The following is a 19,744-nucleotide window of genomic DNA, read 5'->3' on the forward strand; positions in this document are numbered from 1 at the left end:
TTCAGAAGCTGCATTTGTACTTGATGCTCCAGGGAATAGCACTTGCCTGACAAGCTGGTTTTATGTGGTGCATTACTGAGTTTGCGGCTTATTGTTAGCCATCCTGCACTATGCCTAATACATTGGAATGTCCTGTAAATGTACCGGTACCTCTTAGGCTAGAAGGAAACCAGCTTCTTCTTTTTTTTTGGGGGGGGGAGCAAATCTGAGAAATGTATTAATATAAACCAAGTTTATACATTTTGAAAGTTACGTTCCTTGGCCCCATGAACAAATGTGTGGAATCTTAACCTATATGAATGTGCAGCAAGGAGATGCAAATGATAGGAATAAGCTGAGGATTCTTTTGAGAGCCTCTTGGTGCTATAAAGTGCCATGTGTCCTCTAACACATTTCCCCACCAGGAATGTCTACATGCACAAATCTAGTTTACTAATAGAGGAAATGAGAGAATGTTCACCCTTGTACTGTAATAAGGCCCACTAATTTCAATGGGTAAATGTAAAATACGTTTCAAGGGTAACTTGTCCTGTTCATTATCATTTTGAAATATTAATGTAACTAGAGATGGGGAGCTTAGTTTTTCAATAAATTATTCATGTAGAAAACAGCATCTACGTTGTGTTAATTTTAGTACATTAGCAAACCAGCCTGAATTAGCATCGGTTTTCCCTTGGGCTATTACTTCACATTGCTCTTGTGGTATAATAGAAGGTAGGGTGAAATTTCTAGAATGAATGTAGCCCATACATTTTTTGCTACCAATGCCGAAGAATTGGAAATTGCCATTTTTGTTGGCTTCTTCTTTTTTTACATTGTTCTGCTTTGCACTTTACACATTTGCACTGAAAAGAATGGTGTGGAGGTAATTTACTGCAGAAACCACACAGGAAAACTTAATACCAGTTTGTGAGAAGCTTGACCAACATGAGGCGGCCTTGTCTTTGTGGGAGATGCAGAGGAAGGAGAGGAATCTAAGACTTAGATTGGTCCCTGAAAGTGAAGGGGACAACCTAGTGGACTTTCTCACAAAAGAACTCTCAGAATTTTGGCAGGTAAACTCAGAGAAAGAAGAATTCAAGATAACAACCGCCTTCAGACTGGGCAGAAGGCAAGGCAGGAAGATTCCAAGGGATTGTCTGATAACTTTGAGATCTAAAGAGGAAAGAGATAAAATACTAAATTTGCATTACTAGAGAACTCTTCAGATTGAAAATGCTTCTGTGCAAATTTACAAGGACATCCCAAAATACATTCTGGAGGTAAGAACCTATTATAAGAATCTGGTTGACCTGCTGAAGAAGAACAACATACCTTTTAGGTGGGAATTTCCACAGGGTTTGTCTTTTAACTTCAAAGGAAAGAAAGTTAAAATAAGAACAGTGCAAGATAAAGAACAATTCCTGGACAGAAACGAGGAGGACCTTTTGAAAGGAGTGCTAGAATCGACCTCTGAAACAGATCTTGGAAACCTGACATTTGGACTTAAGTCACCAACGGAAGAAGAACAGCCGCAGGGAGCAGCTGGAGGTAACTAATTAATAATGTCTCTGCAATTTCTAACCTGGAACTGTAATGGACTGAATCTTCCCAGAAAAAGGCGTGAGGTTTTTCACATTTTGAAAAGAGAACAATTGGATTTGATTTGCTTACAAGAAACCCACGTGACAAGGGCACATAGAAGATTGCTTATAAATAAAAGATTAGGACAGGAATTTATTTCATCAGACAAAGTCAAGAAAAGAGGAGTGGTGATCTATGCAAAGGAGAAATTGGCCCCAAAACTGATTTTTAAAGATGAACATGGAAGAATTTTGGCAATTGAGATACAAATCCAAGGAGAATTTTTTTTGACAGTTGGCATTTATGCACCGAATGAAGGGAAGGCAGAATTTTACAAGAAATTGCATGAGATATTAATGGACTACCTGGATTATAAGGTGATTTTGTTAGGAGATATGAATGGCGTGGTTTCTACTAATATGGACAAAGCACAAAGACAGGTGGTTTCTAAGGACGGGAGACTACCTAAGACTTTCTTTGAAATGACTGAAAATATGGACTTGATTGATATCTGGAGAACAAGAAACCCTCTTGAGAGAGAGGGAACATTCTTCTCAGAGGCACAGATGACATGGACAAGAATAGATCAAATATGGACTACTAGTGGAATGGCTCCAAAGATAAAAAAAGTGGAAATCTGCCCAAAGACATGCTCCGACCACAATGCAGTAAAGATGGAAATGAAACTAACAACAGCTGGTTCCTTCAGATGGAGAATGAATGACACCCTATTCAGAGATGTCGAGATTTACAAAAAGGCCCAAAAAACTTTGAAGGACTATTTTGAGATAAATCTGAGTACAGATGTTGAGAAAAGAGTGATTTGGGACGCAAGTAAGGCCGTGATGCAAGGTTTCCTAATACAACAGAATTCTTTAAAGAGGAAGAAACAAAATGAGAAGAAAGATAAGATTCTGGAAAAAATAAAAGAAGGAGAAAAGAAATTGAGGTCTAAACCAAAGTCTCATGAGATTTTGAGAGAAATTAAGTTTTATCAGATGCAGTACATGGAATTGATGAACCAGGAGATAGAATGGAAAATTAAGCAAATGAGACAGAGGACATTCGAATCAGCGGACAAATGTGGGAAACTTCTAGCATGGCAATTGAAGAAGAGACAGAAATTGAACACAGTCACAAGCTTGGAGGTGGATGGAAAGAACATTTTTAAACCAAATGAGATCAGCAACTGTTTTCAGAGCTATTTCAGAAGATTATATGCACAGGGGCCGGAAAATGAAGGAGATATAGAAGATTTTCTTAAGAAATATGGATTACAAAAAATATCGCAACAAAGTATGTTGGTTTTAAATGAGAAAATAACAGATCAAGAAATAGAGGGTGCCATTCAAAATATGCAACTAGGGAAATCTCCAGGACCAGATGGACTAACCTCCAGATACTATAAAGCATTGAAGGAATGGTTAATACAGCCCCTTAAGGAGGTTTGTAATGAAATATTAGAGGGGAAAAAGGCACCTGAATCGTGGAAAGAAGCTTTTATTACACTTATACCAAAGACTGAAACTGAAAAAAATCAGATCAAGAACTACCGCCCTATATCATTACTTAATGTGGATTACAAAATATTTGCTGACATTTTAGCAAAAAGACTGAAGAGGGTGTTGGTGGAGGAGATTCACAAGGACCAGGCAGGCTTTCTCCCAGGAAGACATTTATCAGACAATGTAAGGAATATAATTGACATTATGGAACTGTTGACTGTAAATATTAATACAAAGGCAGTTTTAATTTTTGTGGACGCGGAGAAAGTCTTTGATAATATTTCTTGGAACTTCATGAAGAAGAATCTCCATGGGATGGGGGTAGGCCAAAGGTTTGACAATGGTATAGGCGCAATATATTCTGAACAAAAGGCAAAGTTAATTGTAAATAATGTGGTTACTGATGAACTTTCTATAGAAAAAGGGACACGGCAGGGGTGCCCAATATCCCCATTACTTTTTATATCAGTCCTGGAGGTTTTGTTGAATATGATCGGGGGGACCAGCTGGTAAAAGGAGTACAGGTCGGAGCCAAACATTACAAATTGAAGGCATTTGCAGATGACCTAGTATTGACTTTACAAGAGCCAGACACTAGTACAAAAAGAGTTCTAGAGTTAATTCAAATCTTTGGTCAGGTGGCAGGATTTAAGTTGAACAAACAAAAAACTAAAGTTTTGGAAAAAAATTTAACAAATGTTGAAAGAGAGAGTTTTCAAAATGAAACTGGGTTAACGGTGGCAAAGAAAGTAAAATATTTGGGGATTAACATGACATCTAAAAATGTGAATTTATTTAAAGACAATTATGACAAATGTTGGACAGAGGTAAAGAAAGATCTAGAAATATGGTCGAACTTGAAGCTTTCCTTGTTAGACCGAATCGCAGTGATTAAAATGAATGTATTGCCTAGAATGTTATTTTTGTTTCAGACATTACAAATTGTGGATAAACTAGACTGTTTCAAGAAGTGGCAGAAAGATATATCTAAATTTGTCTGGCAGGGCAAAAAGCCCAGAATAAAATTTAAGATACTGATGCAAAAGAAAGAGGGGGGTTTGCCCTGCCGGACTTAAGATTGTACTATGAATCGGCAGCTTTCTGCTGGCTGAAAGATTGGCTACTTCTTGAGAATGCAGACATTTGGATTTGGAAGGATTCGATAATAGGTTTGGTTGGCATGCATATATATGGTATGACAAGGTTAAAGTTCACAAGGGTTTCAAAAACCATATTGTTAGGAAAGCATTATACAATGTTTGGATTCGATATAAGGATTTGTTGGAAAATAAAACTCCTAGGTGGTTATCACCAATGGAGGCTAAGGAGGTGAAGAAACTTAATATGGAATCTAAATGGCCAAAATATTTTGAAATTTTAGAACAAGAAAGTGGCAAATTCAAATTACAGAGTTTTGAGAAAATAAAGTCCAAGGTACGAGACTGGCTCCATTATTACCAAATAATGGAGACTTTTAAACAAGACAGGAAAATTGGTTTCCAGGTGGAGAAATCGAAATTAGAAACGGAATTGTTAGAACCCAATACTAAGAATTTATCAAGAATGTATAATCTGTTGCTGAGGTGGAATACAATAGATGAGACAGTCAAGTCAGCTATGATTAAATGGGCACAGGACATAGGTCATGACATTATGTTTGCTGACTGGGAACAGTTATGGACCACCGGTATTAAATTTACGGCATGTAATGCCTTAAGAGAAAATATTATGAAAATGATTTACAGGTGGTACATGACCCCAGTCAAGCTTGCGAAGATTTATCATCTGCCCAATAATAAATGTTGGAAATGTAATGAGACTGAAGGTACCTTCTTTCACCTTTGATGGACCTGCCCAAGGATTAAAGCCTTTTGGGAAATGATTTATAATGAAATTAAGAAGGTACTTAAATGTACTTTCCATAAGAAACCAGAGGCATTTCTTTTGGGCATGGTCGGCCAATTGGTGTCAAGGAAGGACAAGACTTTTTTTATGTACGCCACTACAGCAGCAAGGATTCTTCTAGCAAAGTATTGGAAGACACAAGAATTACCCACACTGGAAGAATGGCAGACGAAAGTGATCGACTTTATGGGACTGGCAGAAATGACTGGCAGAATCCGTGACCAAGAGAAAGAGACGGTGGAGGAAGACTGGAAGAAGTATAAAGTATATCTTAAGGACTGTTACAAAATTGAGGAGTGCTAAAATGTCAAGGGGAAGGAAGACGCAGAATTACAGCTGAAATTGTTTGATGATTTAAGGTGAAACTGAGAAAGATAACAAGTTTAAATTTAATTGGCAAAAAGGGTTGCTGAAAAACTGTAAAATAAGGATGCAAAAAGGGTGAGGTATGGGGAAGTCCGAGAAAGGAGGTTTATGAAAATGAGGTTAAGAAATTATATTTGTATGTTTGTTTGTATTTGTTGATGTTTGCATGTTGCTGTTGACTTGTCTTAAAATTGGAAAACTAATAAAAAATAAAAACAAAAAAAATAATTATGTCATTCATCACACTAAATTCGTAACTTGCATAAATAATGCTAAGTAGTGGACAGGAAACGTATAATGTGGTACTTGGGGGAAACCAAACTGCTGCAGAACAGAAACCGTGCTGATTGTGACAAAGACATGTCTGAATTTTGAATTCATTCTATGTTGATTGAATTGTTTATTGTCTTGTTGAATGTGAGCCATTTTGGACACAGTTCCCTGTAGAAAGGTGGCATATATATATAAACTAAACACATAAGAACATGGTTTGACTTTGCATTATGAACATAGGTACCATGAAAGGTACTGTGTATTGTGTGCAGCTGAGATCCCAGTAAAACAAAGCAATCATGTTTCCTAGTTTAGCTTGAATGCAAATTATACTGTAATATTTTCAATTAATGGGTGCCCATTGCACGGAGTCTCAGCCAACTGGAAGTTTGCTGTAGCAGGTGCCAGTGTCAAATTAGTATCAAAGACATGTTTAAACCCACAAATTCAACATACTTAATGTTTAGCATATAGGCTTATGGTATAAATTATAAATACCACAATTGTGGTCCTCATTCTGTTACTTTTGACTGAAAGGCTTTATTTCTCACATTTCCTCTCTGGTGCCCTGGGGGTACAGTTGTGTGGCAATCCTAAAATAACCTCACTTGGGATAAAACCTTTTGCTGTTTTCCTTACAGAGCATTGCTATTTCAATTTGGAACTGTAATTGCAAGTAACAAAGACGTACATGCTTTATATATCTCTCACTCACCACCCCAGCTGGATAGCTCAATTGGTTAGAGCGTGGTGCTGATAATGCCAAGGTTGTGAGTTCGACCCCCAATAGGGACAGCTGCATATTCCTACATTGCAAGGGGTTGGACTTCATGATCCTCAGGGTCCCTTTCCACTCTATGATTCTATAAATCTATGTGAGCACCTGCACACTCTCTTTGCCCCAAAGAAGCAGCAACTGAATCATCATATGATATTTTCTCCCCCGCCCACCGTATTGGACCTATGTCTGTTATTCACAGAAAAATATATTGCTATTGATTTTTGCAAATATGTAATGAACCTTTTGTCAATTACAATGTGGGCTGAGGGGGCTTAGTAGGTCTTGTACTTTCTGTGAGCATGACTAAATATCTCCCTGGGGTGCTTTAGGTTTTTGGTGATGACTTCTACCTTGCAGGGGAAAATGGGGGTGAGGTAGAAATATCTTTTGCCAAAACTGCTCTGAGGAACTTGTGTATTTGCCAACTAGATATGTGAAGGCCCGGGGGCAGGAGGAAACCTGGGGAAAATGTGTTTCCCCCCTGAAAATTTTGGATTATGATTTTTTTTTTTTTTGGTAGACTGATGAGTGAAAGGTTTAAGACAAGGTGTTCATATATTTACTTCACCAAGATAATTTCTAAAACCTTTATGTTAGACTATGTACAGTACTGTATTAGGTCATTACAATTACAAACCAAGTTATACTAAATCCACTTTATGTTTCTAAAGTAACAAAGTGGCTTTTGATCTGTAAAGAGTAGTAAAATAAATTGCCCATTTTCCACATTTCTCCATACTCATCTATTGTTTTGGCAAGTGCAAATTAAACAGATTCAGCTTTAAATGCATACTGGATCAAATTTATCCTCCATCTATTGTCTGCACCCTCCCTAAGGCTCACATCAGAAAAATGAAGTGCTGCCCCACCCAATATGAGCCACTATGGAAAAAAAGAGAAGCTAGGCCAGTTTATAGGTGTAATTCAGAGGCACAATTCTGTTTCTCTTCCAGCCCATCAATTATTTTCTCCCTGCTCATCACGTGCTGCTCCCATGTGGTAATGTACCTGCATGTGCCAGTTGTTCCAATATCTGAATAAAGAGCTTTGCAGGGGAAAGACAGGTGTAGTGTGCCAGCTTTGTACTGCCTATGTAGGACACAGACTATGTACGAAAATGAAAATCTCAATTTACACAAGCCTTGCAAACCTCTCATATTCATCCGGTGCTCCCAGTAATCTCTTTCTTTTACTTAGTCACAAAGCACAACTAAGGATCAGCAATATACACTCCTTTTAAGTTAATAAGAAAAAAGAAATGTGAAATTTATGATTTCTGCTTTTGAAGCCAACCTAGGATTTGAACCAAACTTCTGCAGATAACATATTTCCTTAGATATGGGACATTAATCCCTAAAATAGGCATTTTTGGAAACCTCTCCTGCTTGTTCTTTAATTGAATATGTACTTTCTGTGAAACCAACTCCCCCACCCCATATAATCTGACAGCCAGTGAGAAAGAAAGCATACCCTTTTAAACATTATTTTTGGCAGCTGTTACAGAACAGACCATAAAATATAATCTTGAATTGTCATTCATTTAGCTTGTATGCCTGAACTGGGAAAGGTGTAAGGCCACATGAAGAATAACATTCCGTTTTTGTTTGAAAACTAAAAATGTGTCACTCATTAAAACTGTAGCTTGATTTTAGTGTGGCCTCTATAGTCATCGCTTACAAAAATGCATCACCAAAAAGAGAACAGATGATGCACATATGCATCAGCATATGCAAATTGAGAAGTAATGACTCTAATTTCAACAGAAATATAAAACAGCTTACCAAAGTGGGGAACACTGTGACCTTGTAACTTGCTCAGGCTGCTGTCCAGGTGCTGGCTTTTGACTGACAAATTCAGGGTCTCTTTTGCTCTCCCCCTTTGTGGTTCTTTAAACAGGACTTGGACCAGACAGGTAGAGGACTGTCCTCTGTAAAGTAGTCCACATATCCACATTTCATGATTTTGAGATGTGTGTGTTTGGGAGGGGATTGACTGCGTGTTTAGTATTCATTTCATGTATTTCTGTGCAACATAGGATTTTTAGTTAGGAATGTAAATATGGCTTGATAAGAAAGGTGATATGAAGGGGCTTAGTGAGAGGATGGGATAGTTGTAAAACAGATTAAATAGGACAAGAGCACAGATATCATGACACTGTATAGGTCCAAGGAAATTCCCCTCCAAAGTGTGGGAGAGAAAGGGATAGGCCCCAGAATGAACAAAAGGGAACTGAGCTTTTGGGACTAAACTATTCAACCCCCCAAAAAATTGGAAATTCTGATAACAAGACTAGTTCCACTTTATAAGTAAATAAAACAAATGAATGGCAGTTAATTGTTAGAGGCAAAAGCTCACAAGGTGAGTAGAAATAGGGCAGGTAGATCTCAGAGATTGAAAGCCTTGGTACCATGACAGAAAAGGCCCACTCTAAGATAGTGAAGGGAACACAGACCAGAACTCAGTGTTGGGGTGGTTTTATATTATGCCAAAATGCTTCTGTACATTTCTTATAATGATGAACAGATGTGATAGAATAGAGAGAAAGTGCTTAATGCAGGAAGCAGGCAATTAAAAAAAGCAGGGGGGATTTCAGAGAGAATAAGAAGAGGCAGGTGAGAAGTTCAGTAAACCTGAAGATGGATGTGACATGACATGCGAATGCACAAACAGCAGCTGACTTTTAGGCTCCAGGTTCCCTGAGCAACAAGTATGGGAGAAGGTAAACTAGGAATTCCTGTGCAATGCAGCTTCCTGACCGTGGGGATGGAGATGCAGGGGTAAGGAAAGGGTCTGGTTGAGACCCAAGTTCTTGAGTCTATGGGATTGATGAGGCACAGCTGTAAGACCAAAAACCTTTTGGGATCAGAAGGCTGGGGAGAGGAGGGGTGCCACTTTAATATTTCACTTAGTCATAGAGAAATGTCATTTTTGGCCTTTTATGTTTCTAAGTTGGTTCTATCTCTTTTAATTACCTTTGGCATGAACTTTGTTAGTTTGTTACTGAATTCTGTTTGGTAAATAATGACGAGATTGCGATTATTATTATTATTAATTATTATTTGGTTGTGGGTGGTTGTGTTGGACAACCTTCTAATCTTATAATTTGTCTTCTGCTGGTTATGTCTTCTGTATTGCTTGAGAAAACGGTAATAAAGTGTATGGAAACAAACGTTACTAGTGAAAAAATGTATAATACCAATCAGATATTCACATATATAATCTTCCAACCCTTCAAACTGTTTCCTCAGGAATCTTTTTTGGGCAGCAACCATGTTACTTACAAAGAAGTTCAACATACACTGCTCTGCTCCCGTACATTATCTGGTCATGGCATACACAGAAGTTTACACTTCTGTGGTCTTTGCCTTCTGGTCCTGTTTTCCACCCACACAGTCTCCGGAGATGAGTCACACAGATTAGCTCTCTGCTTCTGTTCTGTGCTAAAGTGTAATCAACAAAATTCTGTTCAGAAGTGGCTGAAATTGGATGGATTTTTCTTCTCTAGCTATATAATGCGTCTTATAGATCTTGTTATATCTTCTAAATGTCTCTTTAAAATCAGGCGGGGTGGGGAACCTTTGACTGGAGGGCCTTCTTAGCACTTGCACATACAGCTGCCTTTGCTGATGTCCCTCTTTCAGGTGAGGGCAGGAGTTTTTGTAGCCAAAGAAGGAGATGAAGAAGATGAGATAAGAGTTCACATTGAATGTGCACCGAGTGCAGCAGCTTCCACCTTCCCTTCTCCTTGCTCTGCTGTGCTTCTCCACCCAGAGAAAGCAGTTTTGCCAATTGCTACCCATGCCAGTCCCGTCCCCCCCCCCTCAATCCAGAATTCCCTTGTGGTGTAAGGACAACAGAATCTCTTTCCTGGGGGTTGGGGTATGGCTTCCAGCAAAGAATGGCATAAGCAGTAAGTCAAGACAGATGGGGTGAAGGGAAAGGGGGGGGGGGAGCTTTGTGTTAGTGCCAGTGGTGCAAACACAGAAGTGGCATTTTGAAGGTCTTGGCCCCAAGAAGCTGGGAAAGCTGAGAGGTACTCAAGCAAGATCAATTTCACATAGCAATTGGAGCTTTATCAGCCAAATCTTTGGCTACAGGCCACTAGTTCTTAAGTCAACACACATCCTTCACGATTATGCTCCAGCCATGATGATGTTTGCTTTTGCTCTGACTACTCTTTTTGCACACTTAGCAACTCTGCATACTGGGTGGGGAATGTCATTTCATTTTTGCTCTTGTTAGTTAGGAAGTACCAATTGTAAGAAAGAAGTCATGCTAGCTGACATGTACATTCCTGGCATTTCCTCCTCCTTTTTAAAGGCAGGAGGTCCAGGACTTCTCATTATCTTAAACTTGCTTTCTCTGACATGGGTTAAAGTTACTTAGCAATGGGTGAGGAAATACACTGAGTTGCACTTTCCCGCTTTTCTTCAGTAGATGTTTCCATTCTGAGTCCTAGCCTCAGCATACTAAAAGGGTTTTGGGGGCTGGACACGAAGCCTCCTCAGCAGAGAGATTTTTGCAGTGTTTTGCTTCTGGTCTTCATGTTGGCTTCCCATGTTCTATCTGCTTCCTAGCTATCCATTCTTAACAGCTGCTATTTTGGGAGCTGTTCATTGGAAGCCAGTGTTTCACATTTCCTGAGGCTTTCTAGCACCCATCTTTCAAGCATCATAGCAGCCTACATAAAGGCTGTGAATGTTAACTGAAACCATCATGATGCAGCCACAACTGAAGTGAAGAGAAAAAGGCAAGAACGTGACAACAGCCTGATGTTTAGAAGAGGGAGGGAGTGGCTTTTTGGGTGTTGGCTTAACTTTTTACTGTGTTCTCCTGCAGATGGTTTGATTCCATCTACATGTGGAAGACTGAATTACCAGTTGCAAATGTCCTTTAGCATTTTAAAAGAGAAGCAGGGGAGTGGCAGTGGGTTTGTTGTGAGGGGAAAGATGACAAAGCTGAAAATTCACTTACTAAAATGTTCGAAAGTTAGAAACTTGCTTAAGAGCAAGGGTTCCTTCCTCCACAATACATGTTTCCTGTTCCAGACTTGCACATGCCACATTGAGGCATAGCTAATCAGAAGTCCCCTGTAGAACAGAGACACACAACTTTTGGGGATCAGTGGGAACATTTAGAATATTGAGAAAGGGTTATGGGTGCCAATAACAAAATGGCTGCCAAGGGATGTGGCGTAATACAAAATGGCTGCCTCATCTAAAAGAGCAGAAGAAGAGACAGGACCACAGAATGGTGCATGTATATACACCCCCCCCATCAGCAGGAAGGTGCCTACATCAGCCACTAATGCACTCGCCCTTCGTACCTCTGTTCAGAACAGAAGGAGGAGAGGGTGTCCACTTCTGGCATCCAGGGATTGGTCAACATAAGTATGTGTCCAGTGTAGGAGAGACCAAACCAGTGCAGAGTGAAACTGAACAGGAAGAGGAAACAGCCTCATGTGGATTTTTGAGGGGATTTTTTCTCAGGCCTTATGTGGGCATCATAGGAGGTACTGGCGGGCACATTAGCACATGCCAGAATCAGATACAAATGTGGTATGCTCGAACATGTATTTTGAATCTGTGTATTTAGCATGCAGAATAAAATATACAAAAGAGCATAATACATAGCAGCTCTAAGAACAGGATGTTCCAGAGAGAGACTACAACTCCTCTCATGTCCCAGCCGGCACATCCAATGGTCAGGGGTGATGGAAGTTGTAATTTACATTTGACTATCCCAGGTAATACCAGCAATGGCATGCTACTTTGGGGTCACTGCTGTGCTGCCTGATTTTTAAGAAAATCTAGCTAAACTACTCTCTTGAGAGATTTCCTCAACTTTCTTGCAGGCAGTGTTAAATAGTGTACCTTTTAATCTTTTCTCTCTTTGCAACTGTGATCATCAAATTGCATTTCATCCCCCTAACATATTTATCTTCACCTGTTTATTTTGGCAAGACTGCATAAGGGGATAAAGTGATGCGACAGAGTTAATCTGCTGTGTTCTTCCTGTGTTTGTTTTTCCTTGAATCAATCAAACAAAAAGTCACATTTTACGTTATGGAAGCTTTCTGTGAGCACCGTGTTTATCCATAAAGGGCAATGGCTAAAGCTAATGAGCATTAGGTATTAGTCATTTTTACCTCTGATAATGGGCATATAATGTTATTAAAAGAAAACATCACACCCTATTGAACAAGGGAGGGCAGCTCATATTTAGCCTGCTTATATGAAGTTGCCTTCTGACTATAGTTCTGATACCAATCATATGCTTCTGGTGGGGTTCATTGCTGTTGGAACTACAGGCACTACAGTATTCATTCAAGATAGTTTTAAATGTCCTGTGGGTTTTCATGTAAGTATGCATGCAAGCATATGTGGTGTGTGTTTATGCTACCCTTTAGTGCTTGGAGACTGCAGCTTCTATTGTCTGTACTTTAAAGCAGATAAACTTCAGCAATTCACCCAGTTATATGCATTTCCAAATATGACAAACCTGAACCATTTTAAAGGAAAATATTTGGATAGAGAAAGGAGAAATGAAACCAAGTTATGAAAGTAAAGCCACTATCATATTTTTCCTCTACATTGAGCTTATGTTTGTTCACCTAGTTCCTGATTGTTTCTGGGCACCTGCAGTCTTACTAGTGCCAAAGTGACATTTTCAGTGTGGGCTTCCCCAGACATCCTTTTATTGTTCATTCATGATGATTTGTGCTCATGGTGGTATTGGGGAGGTTATATGCAATCCTGCTTTCAATACTTTTCACCTGCAAATGTTTTGGAGCAGACATTTCCAGTAAGTGTGTTTCTCATAACTTTCTCAAATTTTCTAACTTTTGTGGACCTGCTTTTGTTGCACTAAGGCACAAGGGTGCTCCTCCAGGTGGCAATAATGTGCTAACAGTAGAACGATGTGTGGATGTTCCATTATAAATCCACCACTAATATGCTATTTTTGTGTCAATAACACGTTGCAGATGTATTCTGCAACAAACAAGCAAACAGACCCAAATCTGGACAGGCCTGGTATTCTTCTATATACTTAACAAGGAGGATTTTGTATAGTAGCAGACTTCCATCAACTCAGTTGAGCATCACTATAAAGTGTTGAATGCATTTCTTATTGGGAGCAGCTGCGCTGTCATCCACTATGTGCTGCTGGATTTTCAATTTCCCATTTATTCATATAGTAAACAAAAAATAAAATGGAACTGTCAAACCGAATCCTGTTGACTTGATGGACAGTTGGCAGAAATGAAATGACACATCTTCTGCAGCCTGCAAAAGATATATTAAAAAATGTCAAATATACCTCACAATGCCTCACAATGAAGTATCTTACACAGATCACAAATGTTGTTATTTAGTTTAGTCATGTCCGACTCTTCGTGACCCCATGGACCAGAGCACGCCAGGCACTCCTGTCTTCCACTGCCTCCCGCAGTTTGGTCAAACTCATGTTTGTGGCTTCGAGAACACTGTCCAACCATCTTGTCCTCTGTCGTCCCCTTCTCCTTGTGCCCTCCATCTTTCCCAACATCAGGGACTTTTCCAGGGAGTCTTCTCTTCTCATGAGGTGGCCAAAGTATTGGAGCCTCAGCTTCACGATCTGTCCTTCCAGTGAGAGATTACAAATAGTTTATAATTATTATGAAAGCATACATATATGATATGCTAGCTGGTCAGAGAAATATATTTGCTCATAATGCACACAATAAACAGAGGAATCTAGTCAGCCTATTGCTGTATATGAATAACTCAACCATAACCAACCTGGTATCCTCCTGATGTTTTGAAATACAACTCCCATCAGCCCAGTTAGCATAGGCAATGGTCAGGGCTGATGAAAGTTGTAGTCCAGCAACATCAAAAGGGCACTAGATTGGGAAGGCTGAAATATCTAAGTCAGGCATAGGAGGCCACCTTGAACAACGATGAAAGTCACTTCCCCAGGATGACAGGGGCAAGAACAAAGATGCTGCTTTCTCTCCTGGAAGAGCACTTCTACTTTCAAATTGGTTTGTTTGCTGCATCTTTGGAGATAAGAAGTTCCATCTTCAGCTCTCATTGAGCCAAGTCTAGTGATACAAAAAAAGAAGAGCTAGAGAAGAGCAGTGAATATATGACCTCTTTCTATACCATATGATAGTGGATGAGGAGGCTAGGCTTGTTGCAGAGGAGTTATGCCATTCTTTACACCCCCTTAAAAAAGAAATAAACCAATGCCTAAGTCGCAGAAGTGAAATGCATAGTTTCAAAGAATTAGATGGTCCGCAAAGGAAAGTTTCAGAAGTAACTGAACCATATTGGGGCTGAGGGGTTATGTCACTGAATTGCGTAAGAGACCCAGTCAGTATATGTGACAATGGTGTGAATCCATTCCATGCTGTGTGTTCACTGTTAGTAAGCTTTCTGTATCTGGAAAAAGTATGAAATTATGTGCTTTAAATGCGTGGGAAATGCAATATCCTCACAATGGAAGGAAAGATATGCGCACTGTGTTCAAAATCCTCTGAAGCTTGGGATAAGCCATCTGGTATGAAATTTGTCCCACTTACTGGCCAAGAAATTGCAAGAGGGAAAACGATAACTGTTTATGGCCCATTATTTGGGAGAAAGCATTAACACTCGCTATGATCGCCGCTCCAACAGACTGAGTGAGTTCTGGCATGAGTAGCTTTCCACAGAAACGCTTAAATCCTTCAGAGCCCCTGCAGCATCATTAACAAGACTGCTCCAGTAACAGCCAGCAAGTAAAGGAAAGTGAACAAAAGAGCCAAATAATTCTTAGGTCGAGGAAGATCTAATGGGGCAGGGAAGACCACTGTGAAAACTCACAGTGTTCCAAAAAAGTGCAATGGCGACATTCAGCCTATACCGGTAAGCTCAGTGACCTTGGCATTGAAGCCTAACACTCTCTGTCTCCCTAGTTTGGCCATTAAATTTGTTGGTATCAGGTCTGGAAGCATTCAAGCTCATCATGTTCATCAGAGGATTTTCTCTTTTCCCCCAACCCCAATGTAAAGTTCACAGCTTTTAAGGAGCAGTTTGGTAGAGGAGTAGAGAAAACGACTCTATTTGAATTCAAGACTGCTCCATGGTGGCAGTGACTTGTGCATCAGACAATAGTGTGAGTTAGACAGCTTTTAGGTCAAATAAATATATCTTATATGGCTTAGTTGTTGGTTCCCAGATGAAGAACTCAACACTTTGTAGCACTTATCTGACAAAGGACATGAACAAGGTGTTTAAGTATTAGAGAAGCAAGGCCTATGGTCTATTGTCTCAAATGGAAGAGGTCTAGGACTGTGACTTTTTTGCTGTGTAGATTCTTGCAGCCCACCTTCATTCTTTTGTTCCTGGTGTTTTTGTCCTTGGAACATTTCCTTCCAGGATAGTACAAAGGTTTTGAGAGCCAGTGTGGTGTAGTGGTTAAGAGTGGTAGACTCATAATCTGGTGAACAGGGTTCGCGTCTCCGCTCCTCCACATGCAGCTGCTGGGTGACCTTGGGCTAGTCACACTTCTCTGAAGTCTCTCAGCCTCACTTACCTCACAGTTTGTTGTGGGGGAGGAAGGGAAAGGAGATTGTTAGCCGCTTTGAGACTCTTAGCTGTTTAAGGTAGTGATAAAGCAGGATATCAAATCCAAACTCTTCTTCTCTTCTTTGAGGAATGAATTCCAAACAGCTCTCAAACCTACCTTCTGCCATTAAAGTAAATACTGATGTAATGCTCCAGTTAACATTAGTGGAAATAGCTCTGGGATTGTCCTGAATGCTTCTGGAAATTGTTGCATGGAATGCTAATATATAACCAGGTACATAGCTGATTAAACCTAATTTAACCCAGCAGATGTTGCTGAGACCACATTAGGCTTAAAGAGAAGCTGTTCTGTCTCACTTGATTGCGAACTAAGCTGTGTACAAGCTGCATGACTTCTCCTACACATTCAGTATTAAAACTGCACAAATCACAGATTTCCTGTATGGCAGATAGTACTTTAAAAACCTGTTTCCCAGATGCCTTGAAAACAGACAGAGCCTTACTTTCCCCATAATTGTCATTTTCCTGTGAGCAGAATGTTCAATTTCTTTCTTGCAAAATTGTCTTTTAAAGTGATTTCTGGATAATTTCACTGTAATTGAAGGCAAAAACACGACAGAATTCTGACTTCAAATACGTATAGATTAATTAATTTCCTGTTCCTTATGGTGTTTATATTTGAAAAAATGTATGGCTGCAAAAATTGTGTACATATTTTAATATTTAAAGCTGACAGGCAAATGGATATAATCAGAAACACCAAGCTTAGTAACACACAAGTCACTCTGGATTTTCCCTAATGTTTAGTAGAGAATGGAAACAACATTAGAAAGTGCAATTTTATTCTAAGTTTCGGACAAAATGCTGCTCACAAAGAAGTCTGTGAGGTTCTATTTACATAAAATTGTTAGAAAAAACTGTTCAGGATTTGTTTCTGATATTCAGACAACAAGTAACCTTGTATCTTCCCCCATGCCCAGTATTTTTTGGACTTTCTATGAGTCCATTTATAATTTTCAACAATTAAAAGATCCAGGAATCTGACAAATCTTATAGAAGGTTCTCATGCTTCTTCCTTCACAAACATGCTTTTTATGTAGCCGTAATATAAGGCCCAGGCTTTCAAAAGCAGATTCTAACCTTTGGTTGTATCAAAAACAAATGTAGATCAAAGAGCATTTTTCCAAGTAATTTTGTCACTACTCTAGCCTTCTCCAACCAGATGATGTTGGACTCCCAATTCCAGTCAGACGCAAACAGCATAGCCCAATGATCAGGGAAGATGGGAATTGTGGACCAAAACATCTGGAGGGCACCAGGTTGGGGGAAGGCTGCTTTTCTCTACTTTGAGGTTGCTAGTGTTATGGGGAACCCACAAATCAGAGGTATGTTGCTACCAGCCTTCTGTTGCCTCTAAGGTGAGGTGAGGTCAATTCCCATGGCTATGAGATAGCACTAGGTCCACTCCAGGACACTTCAGATATGAAGTGCTTGCTATTATTACAGACACATATAGCTGACAGATTAATAGCACTTTCCCACATTAATTTATGGAGATTATGATCTTTTATCACCAAAATTATATTTTAGGGCACTTGTCAGATGAGATTTCTTCATTGCAGGGGGTTGGACTTGGGTTCCTTCCATGATTCTATTATTCTTTTTTCCCCTCGTTCCAAATGTCAACTAACTTACTATTTAACTTACTATTTATGGTACACAGAAAACTATTTCTTAATAGAATGAATGAAGGGGAAAGGCATTTGAAATGGGCAAAACAAAACATTAGATGCTATTGTGGTTTGGGGGGATTAGAGACAGACTGAAAAGCATTTTTTTTTTTTTTTTTGGTAATACACACTGATCATCTCAACATAAAGCTCCTTTTTTGGAAAAAAAGTGAAGCCTTGTTGACTAAAACTGTGACCACATAAATGCAACACAAACATTTTTCATATACTTAGCTATTTTTATTAGTTAATTATTTAGCTATTTTAAAATGGGAGGCTATATGCAGGTACCAGCCCTTAGAAACCTTGGTATTAAGCAGTATATATGTTGTTGAGATAAATATTAAGATGCTTCCAGGGAAGACTTTCTGATTAATCATTTCACTAAGAGATGATTAATCAGCTCACTAAGAGCTACACCATCTCTGTAATGCACGTTTGATTGTCACCAGGGAGCAATACAATCTCTGTGGTGCCAGCTCACCTCACGTTTCCACAGTGAAGCAAGAGCTTCAGCAGGAACACTTGCTCTATCCAAGGGAAAATCCCTCAGAGCCATCAGAAATACCTCAGAATCTATCAGCTTCTGATGGCGGGCCATCCAACTTGGTCCCCCAATCCTGCAGATAGGAGTAGTTGATGCTAGATAAACTTCACCAGAAAGTGGACAATGGGATAATATCTACCCTACTTCCAGACCACTCCCCTCCTCACAAGGAGCAAAGATCAAATCAAGGGTATGTCCTGCTCTGTGTGTAGGGCGAGTGATCATCTGAGACAGTCCCAATGGTCACCATGGAGACTATGAAATCCCAAGCTGGTCTCAAGGCACCCTCAGTATGGATGTTGAAGTCATCCAGAGAGGTTGTTGGGCAGCAGGGTGGATAGTACACCAACAGCATCCCTAGTCTGCTTCTTTGTCCCAGCACCAGATGCAACCCCCCCAAGTCCTGTTCCAAGGAGGAGAGGGAACTTCATTGGCCTACCACAGTTCCCCCACCTTGTCCCTCCAGCTTGGCTTGGTACCTTACCAAATACCCAGGCAGGCAGAGCTGTGTTATGCCCGGCCCATCTTGTTCCCTCACTTAGGTTTTAACAATAAGTGCCTGGTCATACCATGTTTGTTTAAATATAACTCATATTACGGTTTTCTCATATGCCTAATGTATTTTGACTCTTGGTCTGAATTAACATTTATAATGATACTTTCTAGTGCAATCTTGAAGCGTATTTTAATATTGAAAATGATTATTATCCAACTCTTTTGCCTTTAGACAAAACAGCTTATATGAATCAGAGACTATATTATGATTTTGTTGCCAGACATTAAAAGAAAAGTCGCATTACCAGATGCACAGATTGTATTTCTCAGCACCAGCATTGCAGCAGCTGTAGATGTTGAAGAGACCCAGTATAGGGTTTTAATAGCTCTGTTTGCTGCTCCAGCAAAGTAATGTAATAAGATTGTTAATATTGGCAATTTGTTTATGTATATGTATAGTGTATATAAATTATTGTGCACTCATATATTCAAAACTCTGGATTGGTGGCACGGAGCCCCAACCCTGGTGCCACCTCATCCTTCTCCCTCCCAGTAAATGCCAGATATGTCTCTGGGAAGCTAGCACTGCATATTCCACCCCACCAGGTGAGTCATTTTGAAGTATAGTCATACCTTGGATCCTGAACACCTTGGTACTCGGACATTTTGGCTCCCAAATGCCGCAAACCCGGAAGTGAGTGTTCCAGTTTGTGAACATTCTTTGGAACCCAAACGTCCGACGGGGCTTCTGTGGCTTAAGATTGGCTGTAGGAGCTTCCTGCAGCCAATCAGAAGCCGCACTTTGGTTTCCAAATGCTTTGGAAGTCGAACAGACTTCCAGAACAGATTCTGTTGAACTTCCAAGGTACGACTGTATAGCATACATGACAGTTTTACAGAGTTCACTGGAAATTCTGTTACTGTAGACAAAGGCAAGCGTTTCCCAAATAACTGCATTTTTAAAAATAAAAAGTCTGAATTGGAATCTTAGAAAATCAAATATGACAACAACAATAATTCAGAATGCA

The 19,744-nt window shown here is 39.6% G+C and overlaps 1 protein-coding gene across 1 annotated transcript in view; it reads left to right on the forward strand.

The window, feature by feature from the left end:
* CPE (carboxypeptidase E) overlaps positions 1 to 19,744 on the forward strand; it is a 65,050-nt gene that overhangs the window by 29,919 nt on the left and 15,387 nt on the right. The window lies entirely within an intron of this gene.

The sequence above is a fragment of the Podarcis cretensis genome, assembly GCF_951804945.1.
Source record: "Podarcis cretensis genome assembly, chromosome: 9".
NCBI classification, from domain to species: Eukaryota; Metazoa; Chordata; class Lepidosauria; order Squamata; family Lacertidae; genus Podarcis; species Podarcis cretensis.